Source organism: Lagopus muta, chromosome Z (assembly GCF_023343835.1).
Source record: "Lagopus muta isolate bLagMut1 chromosome Z, bLagMut1 primary, whole genome shotgun sequence".
Lineage (NCBI taxonomy): Eukaryota > Metazoa > Chordata > Aves > Galliformes > Phasianidae > Lagopus > Lagopus muta.
This window is the reverse complement of record NC_064472.1, coordinates 51,546,183-51,554,244: the sequence shown is the minus strand read 5'-3', so window position 1 is coordinate 51,554,244 and position 8,062 is coordinate 51,546,183.

Here is an 8,062-nt window from a genome sequence, read left to right as displayed (position 1 = left end):
CTTCAGTAAATAGTGGCAGTGATTTTGTTGCTTCTTTCTAAGCCTGCAGTCAAATCTCTGTGCAATGTCTTCATTCACTGCTCTTTTTTTTTTTTTTTTCCTGACAGAAATGCAATACCATAAAAATTTTTTTTCAGTTATTGTCTGTGCAAGAACCAGGGCTGATAATTGGGTTTCTAACACACTTTCTATAACTTCCTTGAATTTTCTTTGTAGGCATTTATATGGTCCTGGAAAGCTGTAATTATTTAACTTCCTTCTTTGTTTCCTCTCTCACCCTCTGCTCCCGGTCTGTTTAAGGTGCATGTTATGTTCTTGCTGTCTTTGTACATTGCCTGGCTTTAAGCGATTTCCTATTAGATTGGCTTCTCTACTTGCTATTGTGATATAAATAATAAATAATGCTGCAATTTAATTTTTTGTATTGTTATTTCAGGAGCTCTCGAGTTTAACTTTGTTTTCCTATATATAAAAATATGAGTTTTACTGGTTTTACCAGGGACGTTAAAGGTCATTCCTTTAGGCACTGTGGAAAGCAGGCTTTGCTGAGAGATGCTGCTGTGAAATTTGGCAGAAAGGTCAGGGGATGAGAGCGAACCCCCTGGAATCCTCTTCAACATCTACTTTTTCTCACCATTAGTATTAATATTCCCAAGTGTCTTACTGATGGAATGGAGACTTTTACAGATTTACACCATTGGTAGTGCTGACTAGGCTCAAGTGTTTTCCTTCTCATTCTGAAAAAAATTCCCTTCCTCCCTTCCTCCCTTCCTCCCTTCCTCCCTTCCTCCCTTCCTTCCTTCCTTCCTTTCTTCCTTCTCATACCTTTTCTTTTTTTTTTTTCTGGCCAAAGGAGCATGCAAAGAAATTACTAGTACTTTCACAATAATTCTGTTTCTAGCTTTAAAATATATATTTTGATGCTGTATCTGGTGTCAGGTACATTTTGTACCTCTAAAGAGACTTCTGTTCTCTCTGTGAAATGTGGAGCATCAGTGTGCACAAAGCCACGGGACCTGATTTCATACACCCATATGTGCTGAGGGAGCTGGCAGAGGTGATTGCCGAACCACTCTCTATCATCTTTGACAGGTGTTGGAGTACAGGAGAGGTGCCTGAAGACTGGAGGATAGCCAGTGTCACTACAGTCTTCAGAAAGGGCCAGAAGGAGAATCCAGGGAATTACAGGCCAGTCATTCTCACCTCTTTCCCTGGAAAGGTGATGTAACAGCTTGTTCTGGATGGCTTCTCCAAGCAATCGGAAGAGAAGGTCATCAGGAATGGTCAGCATGGACTCACGAAGGGAAAATCGTGCTTGATCAACCTTGTAGTCTTCTGTGATGTCATCACCAGCTGGGTAGATAGGGGGAGAGCAATAGATGTGGTCTACCTTGACTTCAGCAAGGCTTTTGATAATTTCCCCCGTGACATCCTCATAACAAAGCTAAGAAAGTGTGGGAAAGATGAATGGATAGCAAGGTGGGTTGAGAACTGGCTGATGAGCTCAGAGGGTGGCAATCAGCAGTGCAGAGTCCGGTTGGAGACCTGTAACTAGCGGTGTTCCTCAGGTGTCGGTGCTGGGTCCAGTCTTGTTCAGTATCTTCATTGATGACCTTGATGAGGGAGTAGCATCCACTGTGAGCAATTACGCTGATACAAAGCTGGGAGAAGTGGTTGATATGCCAGAGGTTGTGCTGCTATTCAGCAAGACCTGGACAGACTGGAGAGCTGGGCAGTAAGAAACCAGATGAGGTTTAAGAAGAGCAACTGTAGAGTCTTCCACCTGTGAAGGAATAACCACAAGTATCAGTACAGGTTGGGACATGACCTGCTGGACATGAGAAACTCTGTGGGAAAGGACCTGGGATTCCTGGTGAACCACAGGTTGGCCATGAGCCAGCAGTGAGCCTTGGTGGCCAAGAAGGCCAATGGGATTCTGGGTTACAGGTCAAAGGAAGGGATCCTTCCCATCTACTGTGGGAAATATGCCCCTGTCTTCAGTAAGACCAGGTTTTTACCATGTGTTTGTGTGTTTATAGCTTTGTAACACAGTATTTTGAGTGTCTGGGTCTTTATTTGTTTATCTATTTTCCCCCCACTTAGTATCAGGAAGGTTCACGCTCAGTTACACTAATAAATTGCAATATACCTTTTCCCTTGCTGCTGGTTTTGTTATTTGCTGCAGCTAGACATTTAAAAACAGAATCCTACTTGGCAGGTGGATGGGTGGTACTAAAAGCCTGCTTGCTCAGCTTGGCTGAGCAGTTAGCCATTCCATTAAGACATACCTCCTTTCCTCCTTTACACAATAGGCAGCAAGTTACATCAACTCACAGATTGCTGGTAGTTTTGACCTTTTTCCAACCTGCTACATTGCTTTGGAATAACTTTCAGTCTCAAGCCACCAGAGACTGACATTTATTTTGAGCAGGACATTCATGTTGACGAAAAAGGAAAAGCAACTGCTTTTCCTATATTTTTTCCTATATGCACAGTAATGTTGTGTCCTGAAGCACCATCTTTCTGCTTGCTACTGAAATCTGTAACAGTACTATCATTAAGTACAGGCATTTATTCTGTGTCCATAGCACTGCTCAAAAGAGTTGGGGTTTCACAATAGAACTAGATGATGTAGGGGAAAAACATGCTGAGCTTTCCTGAAAATAAGAATCCTTAGGACTGCTTATAGAGCTCAGAGAATTTTAGAAAGCTCAAAGCCAGAGGCAGGATATATGTGACAATCCATCAAAAAACTTAACTCAAACACCATCCCCACAGTAGAAAAATGTATGTGTGAGGTTATGCAGCTTTTTATTTTTGTGCCATCAGCCTCACTGGTTCCTGCTTGGGTGAAGCACAGTTGCGGCTTGCCTGTCCAGCTGCACTGCCACAGTTTGCCATGGCAGGGCATGGCTTTTTGTGTGGGGCAGACCTGAACATGTCTTTTTTTCCTGAACTGAGCAAGACCACTGATGCAGCAAATGATTCTGGAGACAGAGTACAAGTGAATGGTGAGTGAACATCTCTGTAGAAGTGAAAAGTTCTTCACAGGTGCTGAGGGAATGAAAACAAAATGTTTATGGACATAGTTAATAACTGAAAGTTATAGCTACACGCAATCATCAATGCTGTATGTGTAATTAAACCAAGATATCAGATTACATGGATGTTGCCCATAATATTTGGCAGGAAAATGTCTTCCTGAGATGCAAATGGATGACAATATCCATTCTGAATTCTGGTCCCCGGTGTGCAATGGGAAGTGAAATCTCGGTCTTTTGTAGTGACAGAACTACAAACGGACAAAAGCATACTTGTAAGTTGAAATGTGACTAAGATATACTAACAGTAAAATATTAGTATGAAATTCCAGGTTTGCCAGAGCTAATAAATTCTAGTTTCTTATGTTTTTTTCTCTATATGGTCTGATAAAAAAGTCAAATGAACAAAGTTTTTCTGGCAGGTGAGATGTTCAACTCTCTGCTGTGTGGTTTCTCTGCAATCTAATAAAGGACAACAAAAACTTACAGGAACTTACAAATCTGAGACTTTATCTTTTTATGACAAAAACTAAGATTTACACAGCATTCACAGCTTGAAGCAAGGTAAGAAAAGCTTATTTATTTGAATAGGAAATTAAAAAAGAGAGAGAAAAAAAACTTGATCTGAAAAGAAAGCTAATAGAATAATGAAAACTGCCTTAAAGGAATATCAGATTTTCACATTTATGTGGTTGAGAGAATTAGCTGTGAAAATGGGGCTATCCAATCACCCAATTCACATAATAGAAATCACAGCTACTGCAGGCAGTCAGAATACAATTTTTCCAGTTTAATGCCTTAAGAAATATATGGTAGCAAAAAGTTCTGCAAGATGATTGTTCAAATATTCTCTGAAAGTATATTTCCTCTGGGTCTTGAGTGACTGCCTTTTCTCCCCTATGGCACAAAATTGACAAAGGAATATTTAATCAACCATTCTCTTTCCCTTCCTAAGTCTACATTTGACCTTAATTTATTTTCTTTCCTCACAAAACCAGGGGAAACATGGGTAATTTCCCTTGGATGTCATTTGTACCAGCATTGCTTTCTAACTTATCAGAGCACTGGGATATCTGACCTAAAGTATGATCCTGTAATATCCAAAGAGAAAAGTAAGCATTCTGGAATAAGGGGCTCTAAATCATGCTCTAATTCACTCTAAATCATGTCACCTGAAAGGTTATCCAAATATGTCCTTCTGAGCAGATTCATAGGTATGGGTGGGCGCCCACTGGGTGTATTTTGCACCTGTGCCTTCAGCACCTGCTTGGCAGCAGGAGCAGTGCAGGAAGCTGGGGCTGTGTAGGAAGCCTAAGAATGCCTATGTTTCATTTCCCCCATAACGGCCTCCTTCTAGTGAGGTCGGGCCACAGAGTGTCTGCCTCTTTACTAGAGCAGCCAACACTGGTGCTGAAATGTATTGGAAGTATGCTAATGGGCATAATCATGTCCTGGAATAGAGTTTGGTGTCCTCTGAGCAATTGCAAAGAAAAAATTAGGCACCATGTGATAACACTGGTGGGCAAACTTAAAAAAAATTGAGGCTTTAAATGCATATTAAATGTAATTCAGGTTCCAAACTGGGAGATCTTGGAGCTTCTTCAGATATTAAACTCACACTGAAATTTACAGCAACTCCAGCAATCTCTCAAAAAGCAGTAGGTTTTTTATTCACCTGAGTAGATTTAAACTATTTGTTCTAGAACAGTTATTTCTATAAAAAAAAATACACCAGCATAGATTCTGCTCGTGAGCAAATCACATACACTACCTGAACAAGTTCAACAGTTTGTCAGGCTATCCCCTGGTAGTTCATATAACTTACTTTTTCAGCATTCCAAAAAGTCAAGCAAAATGTTGATGAATTGCTTTCCACTTTAAAGATCCCTGACAGAGAGACTCATTATAGTGTGCATAAATCAGTAAAAAAAAAAAAAAAAAAAAAAAAATTACAGTGAAAATGTGTAGAACAGCAGCAGGGAGCTACCAAATATAATGTACTGCCTATTTATACATCTAGGAAGACATTCCAAGGATTTGTGTGCTGAATTATCTCATAGAAATTCTCTTTTCCTCAAACAATCCACAGCTGAGCAGTAAATGGCAATGATACATAAATAGAGATAAATAGAGCTGTGCCCTCGAGAATATAAGGACATGTAATTTCGGAAACTCAGTACGTACTTTAGCGTTTTATGTCCACCGTGTGATTGCTTCCTTTTTGGTTTCTGTATTTTTAGTCCTATTGGTCCAAATGTGTGTTTGGGAACAGATGGAGCACAACTTCATCTTGTTGGAACCACAAGCAGCCTACTGGTGGGATAAAGCCATATCGACTTGAGGTGGCTCAGCTGTTGGTGCACAGCCTTGTTCTACCCACTGAGCTAGGAATTCAAAGCAGAGAGCAACGTCAGCATATCACACTGCCTGCTGCTACTGGCTTTATTTTGATTGCTTTATTGGAAAGAAGAAGGTCTGCAGAACATTTAAAGCAAACAGATTGCCTCAGTGTGCAGAGGACTAAAAACAACATGCTGCTCCCCGAATGCTTAGTATTTTGTCACCATCAAGTTATACATAGCCAGTTCTATTCTGAGGCTTGTCCCTAAGGCATCTGAAGCAATGGGAGCTTAAGCCAAAATCTTCCTGGAAAACTTTTAGCACAATTTACTCATATAATGTGGGAACACAATTAAAAAACACTGACATCCAAAAGCTTAATGCGTTAAGCTTTTCTTTGAAGGTATTTCTTACCAATGCTTTGCTAGTGCTAGGACAGCTTCACTAATATTTAGGACAAGTAGGAGTGAGAACAAAGACATGCTGCTGGCAACCAGTGTTCCACATAGCGGTGTTGTACCAGAAGATTTCCACCACGTTCAGGAATGGTTGGGACTCTCTGACAAAAATCTTGGGTAGTTGCTACTGGAAGTTTATGGATTGGCACTGTAAGATACTTCATTTGTGAGATATTTATGGTGACAATCTGGACTTTGTATGTGGGATATACTTGCAGGAGTTTAAAAAAAATGTGCTAACTCTTTTGGGCCATTTTTCCTTTTTTTTTTTCCTTACCTCATTTTAGATTTGAAATATACTGAGGGATTTCATGGAAGTGAAATCCTTTTACTTTCTCCCATGCCACTTCCTTAAGAATGAAGGATATATTTATAATGACCTAATCTGACAAGAAATAAGTGAATAAATAATCACTGTATCCCAGTGAAATCCATTAAGAATTTCCCACTAACCTCTATGGAAGCTGGATTAAATCCCAAAAATTGCATTAGTTTTGGAGCAAATATAAAAGGAGAATAGATGTCTTCCTTCGGCAAGAAGAGAATGAGGAACTTTCTGAGGGCATCAAATTAGAGACATGGGGTTCATGTTCCTTTTATTATGCCTAGACAATATAGTGTGGCAACAGAACAATTAAACAGTTTCTGGGTTTCCTTAAAAATTTCCTCATACTGCCTTCTACAGATAAGACTTGAACACAAACACGCACAAAAAAACACCTCTCTACCAGCAGTTATAACATTCCTCCCTCCCCAAACTGTTCACCTTGCATTATTAATGAATTCATTTTTACTCCTACAGTATCTCAGTCTAAGAATACACACAGGCAGTTCCATGTCTGGATGAGCCTAGGGAACACACAGTGCCTGTCATTTGTGCTGTGCCTTGCCTGTGAGACAGCACTAACCAGGATTAGCAGTTTGCTGGGCGTGAACAGTGTGGTACACCATGTCTTCTGCTGGGGGACAATTTAGAACAGATGTTAGGGGGGAACTTCAGGGGAAAATCATTCCTCAGATGGTGGTGAGGCAACTGGCACAGGCTGCCAGAGAATCGTTGGAGGCTCCATCTCCAGAGGTGCTCAAGGCCAAGTTGGATGGGACCTGAGCAGCCAGAACAGGTGGGTGGTAGCCCTGCCCACAGCATGGGGTTGGAACTAGGTGATGTTCAAGATCCCCTCCAATCTATATCTATGTTTGGTTCTATGATTCTGTCATTCTAAGATTCTACAATATGCCACAAAATGCATTCAGATCACAGTGGAGACACAGCATCTTTGCTTCTACTAATGTTGGAAAATCTCACAACTGCCAAATTTCTTTTCAAATTTTGAATCTACTCATGTGTATGTTCAGAACAAGACACTAGATCCTTTGGCCTGTTTGGACATTTGGAATTCACTCATATATGACCACTACCTATGCAATTTTCTGAAGCACAAAAAACTGAGACTACTGAAACAAAAAATGAGTTTGTATTCATTCTTCTTCCAGGGTGGTCAACAGCAATGAAAAACCAGGAGCAAGCAGAAAATGTAATGAAATCTTGTGATATTACACATGGCTACTGTTGATTTTTTCTGTTTACTGTTTGCCTTGGTCAGCATCCAAAATTCCCATTATGGCATATTTAAATAAAACAATGAAGTTCTTATATATGGAGAAAGAGAACCTGCTTGAAGAGCTCACAGTCAAAACGAAGAGCAAGAAGGAGCAAGCTGAACTTAAAAATAATCAAAGAGAAGTGTGGGTGGTTCCATGACTGGTTAGGTGGCTGCGGTACCGCTCTGACAAACCCCTGCCTCCCACTGAAAGGCAAATCTGCTGCTGCTTTGTTGTTGTAGTTGATCAAAATGGTCTGTTTCAACCCAATCTGACACTGGAAAATGCCTTTGCTACTGCTCAGTCTATGCATAACTACAATAAAAAATAAAAAAAAAAAGTCTGTTTGCAGCATGTTTGCTGATAGATTTTTTTTTCTTCATCTTGTTTTGCTTTCACTCATTCTGCCTCTGTATCACTTAGTTCATGTTTACATTACTCTTTCAAAACCTCCAATGTACTGCGGTCATTAGTCCTCCAACACTAAGCATTTTGTTCTACTGCTCTGCTGCAGCTGCACTATGCTGCTTGTTCAAGTAGAAACTGTTCTTCTAAACTATTTCAGATCTCTGATACGCAGTTAACACATCCTGCACCAGACTTCAGCAACTCACCTACAAA